The following is a 7954-nucleotide window of genomic DNA, read 5'->3' on the forward strand; positions in this document are numbered from 1 at the left end:
GGAGTGGAAATAGGAGAAGTAGATGGGCATTTACTTATTCAGCAAAGTATGTGCCAGGTATAGGGCTGTACACTAGCTGTCCGATACGGTCTGTGCCTGAGTAGCTCCCAAGCGAGTGGGGGAAAATTACAGGTAAGCCAATGATGACAACATACGGTCATAAGTGCATCCATCAAGATGCACAAATCGGAAATTTACAAATCATCCTGAATGCCTTACTCCCTTATGCTCCTGCACCCCTGTGGTGGAGGCTGTGATGAAAAGCCCAGACTCCTGCCGAAAAATGAAGGATTTACTCTCCTTCTTCACTGAGAATGCTGCTGGAAGATAGCCCTCAACTGTCAGCCCCTTTGGGAGTTGCCTAAGCTGAAGAAAGCTGGCTCATTTAAGGTCATGTTCCTTTTCTGGGGCATCCTGCATACAATGACTGATCGACAGAGAGGTATAAAGGTTCAGCTCCCTCACCCCGACAGAGGACAATTCTGAAAGATGTTCACAGCTGCTCGTGGGGTTGATTGAGGTCGTTGTTGGGCTTCTCAGCTTCTCCCTTTGCCCGATCCCACTTTCATCCTCTCTCTTACACAGGTGTTGACTCTGAGAGCACTCCTTAGTAAACATTCTCCACAGTAACCTCTGTCTTAGAGTCTGCTTCCTGGGGAACATAACAGCCTCCCTCCCATGTTCAATCCATCATGAAGTGCTGTTGATTTTAGCTACTGACTCCACTGATGTTGCCCCACTGTTTCTTTTACTACTCTCCCAGCCTCCTAAGTGGTCCACGTTTTACTGATGCTCCGGACACGCAGGCTCAGCGGCCATGGCTCATGGGCCCAGCTGCTCCGCGGCATGTGGGATCTTTCCGGACCAGGGCACGAACCCGTGTCCCTTGCATCGGCAGGCGGACTCTCAACCACTGCGCCACCAGGGAAGCCCGAGAAAGCTTTTTAACAGTGTCTACGAAGCCTGCATGTCTTGACTCCTTCTGATCTCTCTAACCATCTTGTTTTGAGTCACTGTTGATCTTGTTCTCTCCACTGAAGACACTGGCCTTCCTTTAGTCCAGTTTTTGGGTGTATATCCTCTAGTTACATGGTTTCTGTGCATTCTCTCTGGAAGTTTTCCTTCCTTATTTAATTAACTCCTACTCATCCTTCTGATCTCAGCGCAAGGTCTCACATTTCTCAGGGGTGTTTCTCCTGGCTTTCCCTCCTGGGTAGGCAGAATCACAAGATGATCCCTAATGACTCTCACTCTTGTATGATCTCCTTCCCTCAGGTGTGGGTGGAACCTGTGAATGTGATGAGACTCTACTCCTAAGATTATGGTACATGGCAAAAGGGATTTTGTGGATGTAATTAATGATGCTAATCAGTTGACCTCAAGATAGAGAGATTATCCAACTAGTCCTAACTAAATCATATGAATCCTTTAAAAGCCACGAATTTTCTCTGGTTGGCAGCAGAAGGGGAAGTCAAAGAGATTTGAGGAACAAGATTTGATACACTGTAGCTGGCTTGAAGATGGAGGGGGCCATGAGGCAAGGAATGGGGGTGGCTGTGGTTGGCTTGAGGATGGAGGAGGGCATAGAACAAGTACCTGAGAGTGGCCTCTAGCTGAGAGCCATCTCTGGCTGACAGCCAGCAAGAAACTAGGGACCACAGTCCTACAACCACAGGAATTGGATCCTCCTAATGACAAGAATGACAGGAATAATAACAAGATTTCCCCCCAGAGCTTCCAGAAGAGAACTTAGTCTGGGTGGCATCCTGACTTCTGCTTGGTGATATCCTCCCTGAGCAAAGAACCCAGCCATACTGCCTGTGAGCTAATAAATGGATGTTTTTAAGCTACCAAATTCATGATAATTTGTTACCATAGAAATAGAAAATAACACACCTCTCATCTCAGGAGGTAGCAAATGCAGACCCTTGCAAGCCGTGCAAGGAAGAAGTGAGGGCATTGGAAATTTGTTAAAATTTAGAAAGACTTGGAAATATTGTAGTGGCAGCTGGTGTGGAGAGCAACTTAAGGAATGGGACCAACTGGGAACTGCATAGGAACTCTTTGATAATCACCTACTATGTTCCAAGCATATAATCTTTAATCCTCACAAAGAACTACAAATTTGGGCGCAAGATTATTGATCACTATTTTAAATGAAAAAACTGGCTCAGAGAGAGTTTTAGTAACTTGCCCAAAGCCACAAAGCTACTAGGTGAAAAAAGCCACAATTCAAAGCCAGGGATTTGGGAAGTCAGAATTCAGGTGCTCCTAGTATGCTGCTTCCCAGTATACGTTTTATTGTTTCTCTGGTCACCTTCTTTTTCTCATTTTACAAAATATTTTTTTCAAATTTTCTTGACTTATAAAATCTCTTATTTCATCTCTTACCCTGGTGACAGCTCATATGTACAAACACACACACACACACACACATACTATCCTTCAGTCACAACAAGTAACATGGCCTCCCACTTCATAGAGAAAATAGTAGCTATCAGACAGCAGCTCCCACCAGGGAATCTGGTCCATTTTGGATAAGTAAAGTTTCAGATGCCTATTAGACATCTAAGCAGGAATTCCAGTAGGAAGCTGAATAAGCAGCTTGTAAAGGAAGTAACGTAAACCATAGAATTAATGAGAGTATGTTGAATAAGAAGAAATGAGGAACCAGATCAGAAGTCTGGAAAAGACCATTATTTAAAGGCTGGATAGAGAAAGACCAGTCTGCAAAAGAGACCAAGAAGGAGCATATAGAGGGGTGAAAGGAGAACAAGGGGAGCAAGGCATCATGAAAGCAAAAGGAGACATGCTGAATGGAATCAAACACTGCACCTGGACCAAGAAAACAAGGATGAGAAATGTTCTCTGAATTCAGGGACCTGGAGGTCCTTGGCCACAGAAAGAGCCATTTTGGTGAGGTCCTAGAGACGGAAGACAGATCAGATGTACTGAACACTGAATGTCATGGGAGAAAGTGGAGCAAGTGACTTTAGACAAGGTTTTTGTTTTAAATTTAATTTAATTTATTTTTTTATACATCAGGGTCTTATTCGTTATCCATTTTATACATATTAGTGTATATATGTCAATCCCAATCTCCCAATTCATCACAGCAACCCCCCTTCCCCACTTTCCCCCCTTGGTTAGACAAGTCTTTTTGAAGAATAGTTATTAAGGAAAGGAAAGAGGGTAGTAACTAGAGGGGGATGTGGAATGAAAGATTTTAAGATGGAAGAACTAGAATGTTTTTAGGGGAAGATGGAATTACTGCAATGTGTAGAAAAGACTGAAGAAATGAGAGAGAGACAGAGACAGAGACACTAATGCAAGGTTCCTGAGAAAAGGTAGGGAAGTATGGAACCCAGTGCATGTGTGGAGGGTTCTAGCTTTTGATAGGAGTACAGATTCAATTGTAAGAAGTTAGTAGAAGAGAATAATTATAGATGAAAATGTCATGGCAACCAGATAACAAGTATATAGATGAAAATGTCATGGCAACCAGATAACAAGTATATTTCCTAGACTATTCTTTTGCAGCTAAGTGTGGCTTAATGACTACATTCTAGACAGTGGTTGTGGATGGAAGTCTTAAGTGCAGCTTCCAGATCAAGTTCTTAAAGGAAAAGAGTGAACTCTCTCTTCCTCATTGACTTTTCTTGCAGGTTGACTGTGGATGTGGATAAGCCACTTTCAGTCATGCAGTGAAGTGTGCATCCCTCACACACTAGGGATGGCAGAGTAACAAGATGAAAGGGGCCTGGGTCTCCTACATGCTCAAGTCATTTTACCACCTCTGGTTCTCTTGTATGAAAAAGAAAGAAACTACAATCTTAAGGCTCTACAATTTTTTCTCTTTTTTATCATAGCAACTTGATCTGTAGCTTAAGACAGTAGGTGTTAGATTTGGTGGAGAGTTGTTTTCTGATAGTTTCTGGTTTCTCTATGAAATTGGAGATCTGTTTACAGTGAGTGGTGTGTATATGTATGTGTGTGTGTGTATAGGACTGAAATTTTAGGAGTCAAGATGGTTTAAGAAAACTGTATATAATGGGAAAGGGAAAGTGGACATCTGAGGAATGTAGTAAGGTAATTAGGAGAGTGTTGAGGACCCACTTAAGAGTTGGTGACCATGAATTTCTAGTGGTATCAGTTTCTCCAGCAGAGCCCAGACAGTTGGATGCAAGTATGGAGAATGTTGATGGTTCAGTTCCTCCTAAGTTGAGATTTTACCAGGTGGGTGGGATGGAAAACAAAGGGACAAGCGTGAAATGACGGGCCACAAAATCTCAGCTGGACATGAGAAGACAGAACTATGAGGTAGGTGACAAAGTTTAAATGAGTAATAAGTAGGCTTTAGAAGGTTGGGAGTCATTAGCAATAAGGAAGGGAAGAGGGTAGCACAATGAACATATGAGCGTCAAAGAGCAGAGGTCTATTGAGAGTAAAGAAGCAGCACTGGTGAGGGCAGAGGATCCCAAAATCTGTGTACATGGATTATGAGAGGATGAGAAGCCACCCCTTTCTGTGAAGGATATACTATCTTTAGGGGATGGCTGGTTTTAGTTAACATGGGAGTTGAGAGGGTGTTCAAAGTTGAGGATATAGCAGTTTGCTGATGTTGGGAAAGGAGTTACAGAGGACGAAAACTCCTCTGAGAAGCTTTCCTTAGCCCCACACATCTGGGTTAGGTGCCTCTTAACCCATGTACTTCTGTAACACCTGTATCTCTCATTACAGTAATTCTTACAATTACGTGTCTTGTAATTGCCGTTTTGCTTGTCTATATTTCAAGGCTCTGGTGTCTGTCCTTTTCTCCAACATTTTCTCAAACCACTCTCCACATTACTCTCATTTCTATCTTTTCTTTATGCTCAAGGAACCTTGATTTGCTTATTGTTTCATGGTGCTTTCCATATTGTTCATCATCTGCGTACCTTGCTCATATTCTCCCCTCTAACTAAGTGCAGTTGGGTGATGGGAGGTGAGGACCAGGAGACGGTAGGTATAAACTGTTTCAAGAAGATGGTTTGTAAAGAGGAAAAAAAACCAAGTCATAGATACAGTGGGGAAAGAGGACATACCATGAGCAGAGGAGGGAGGAGGAGGGATGAAAATGCACTGCTAAGAGGGTCAAAGCTCATTTCTCAAAATCAGGAAATTCTATCCATGCCAGAGTTAAGCCAACATTTGGAGAGAATGGGATTGCTTAGGGCCAGGAAACAGGGGAGTTTTAGATGAGAGCAAGGAGGGAAACGCAAAATCAATGCCAGAGGACAGAGACTTGGACCCTTGTTCCAGAACAAGTCAGAAACCTAAGAGGTCAAGGAAGCAAGTGCATGAGGTCCTGAAGTAGGGCCAAGTTCAGTCCTCAGGGAAGCTGCCTTTTTGACTCAGGCCTTGACCTGTCAATATTGTCAGTTTTTTGGTTTTTGGTGCCTCTGTGGTGTGTGTGTGTGTGTGTGTGTGTGTGTGTGTGTGTGTCTTGCAGGGGGTGCTGGCCCACCTCCTTGACTCTTGTGGCTTAGAACAATCTACCTTTGCCTTGGGGAAGTCTCAGTCACCCACATTACTGCCCAAGGTGGGCACATGATCCTTCTTTCAATATTCCATATCACAGTTGAGATAAGAGGGGAATGTTTAAACAACATGTCAGTAAATGTACAAGGGAAAGAACAAAAGAGAGGAGCACATAGTGTCAAATGCACAGCCACATAACCTGCTTTATAAGGTAGGACCTATTTCCAGCTAGCTTGCAGGTCCACAAAACATCAGCACTTTCCTTGGGAAACCCAGTGCTCACACACGGTGGTGTGAGGGTCATGAACACGCTCTGCCTCCACACCTTTGGCCCTGACACACATGCAGCTGGGATCCAGTGCTAGGAGGGGAACCAGTCATTTAGTCCTTGGGGTGCCAGCTTGCCCACTGGCTCAGCCCCTCCCCCCTGTGGCTGATCAGGTTGCCTCTTCCCCTCCCCATTCAAGGCCTTCTTTTCTCAGCATTTCTGTGATGTGCAGATATTCTTCTGTGCTGAGCTCCTGCCCACGCACTCCCTGCCCACGCAGAAGCCCCTTCTCTTGGCATAATTCAACAAAGAGGGAATGGGCTGAGAAGACACACCGCCTGGAGCCAGAGCAGGCAGGGATGTTGGCTAGAGGAAAGAAACCAGGGGCAGGAGCAGCCCTCCAGAGGCTGGCCTTATGCTGGGGAGAGCAGAGCATACACTGGGGGCTGGCTCCCGCTGGAGGGTTACATTTGGCTTCAGATGTGGCTCTCACAGGTAGGCCAAGACAGGCCTGGATCCCCCAGGTCAGGGCCTCACTTGAGGGCTAAGATGGCCATAGGAAGGCTCACCCAGGAAGTCAAATGGATAGAGGGCTTTCAGGAATACATTTGAGCCTCTGTGGCCCTGTGAAACCTATTGGTGAAAGGCAAGGCTGAGGGCAACAGGCCAAGGTACCGAAACCAGAAAGGCAATGCCAGACACAGAGAGGGCCCATGCATTCTGCGTAAAAAGCACAGGAGTTTTCAAGCTCTTGGGTAGGGGAGTCTTGAATGATCCCAGCCATTCCATAGTGTAGACCCCACCAGGTGCCTTGGGCTCTGATTTGGCATAGCTAATGTCTCTCAGCATCACCACTGCTGCATTTTAGTTTTTTTTAAAACATCTGAATAAGTTTTTTCATAACCCAGTCGAGACCCAGATTCTGTCTCTAAGATTCCATCTCTCCCTGGGGAATTCTCCCAGCTTTGCAAGGCAATGCAATCCTAAGGCCTGGGAGGGAGCTGGTAGGAAGGGAGGAAAGGAGAGCCCTGCGCCCTCTGCTGGCCAGACCTGGCATTGCCAGCACAGCCCCAAGGCCCAGGGCCAGGCAGGGCTGCACAACCCCTGCTCCTCAGGGTCCTCAAAGGCATAATAAGCTGCTAGAGGGATAGGAGTAATGGTCATAGCTATTATTCATTATTAAGCATTCGCTATCTGTCAGGCACTGGTAGACAGTTTACATTTCTTATCTCATTTACATTTTAATTCCCCAAGCACTGCTTTCAACAACCTTGAGTGATTTTGTAGGAGGTGAAGAGTCCCCCAGCCAGTAAGCAATGTTTCAGAACTAAAATCTGACTCTGACTGGCCTACAAGCACATGATTGGCTCCAAACTCTTTCTTATCTGTTGTGCTTTTAGGCCAGCCTAATACCTGCCTTGACTTGGGCCATGCCCTGACCCCAGCTCCAGTCCAGCTTGACCATCCATTTCTGATCCAAGCGTCAAGCCAAACCCTAGCTTCAGCCCCAAGCTGGAATCCACCGACCTTGCCTCCTGGTCCTGGCTCCTAGTGTCTGCACCAGATCTTCCCTGGGCTGGATGGCCTGTCTCGCTAGGAATGGGATTTCCTCCCAAGCTTGATACTTTATTTCCACCTCTCTTTGGGGCCAGCAGCCAAACTGTCAGAAAGGAAAAGGTGAAGTACATGGGCCAAAGAAGCTAATGTGGGGGGAATAGCTAACTGGGAACACTGAGGAGGAGTGTACATCTCAAATCTTAGCCAGGCCAAGGTGTCCTGAGGTTAGTGACCCAAGGAGGGAAGTGGGTGAGGCCCTAGTCCTGCGGGAGGGAGACGAGGTAAGCCAGAGGCAGCTGGGCTCTCAGCAGGAGGGCCCTTGAACAGTTCTGACACCCCTGTAGGAATCTGGCGGTGACTCCCCAACACCTGCCCTCCTCCCACAGCTGCATGTGTGCGGGCAGAGAGCTGGAATTGGCAGCTCTTCTCCAGAGCAGTGGGTGGCCCCTTGTCTTTGGCAGTAGCCCTGAGGTCACACTTCAGCACGCTGGGCAGGCTTGCTGGTGATTCACAGGTTCTGCTCTGCACCTCTGGCTCCTTCTCTGGTTACTACTTGTTGCCACCATTCCAGCTTGCAACATTCTCAAGAAAAGAAGGAGCTTGCCTGGC

Source organism: Mesoplodon bidens, assembly GCF_964165515.1.
Source record: "Mesoplodon bidens genome assembly, chromosome: 7".
Lineage (NCBI taxonomy): Eukaryota > Metazoa > Chordata > Mammalia > Artiodactyla > Ziphiidae > Mesoplodon > Mesoplodon bidens.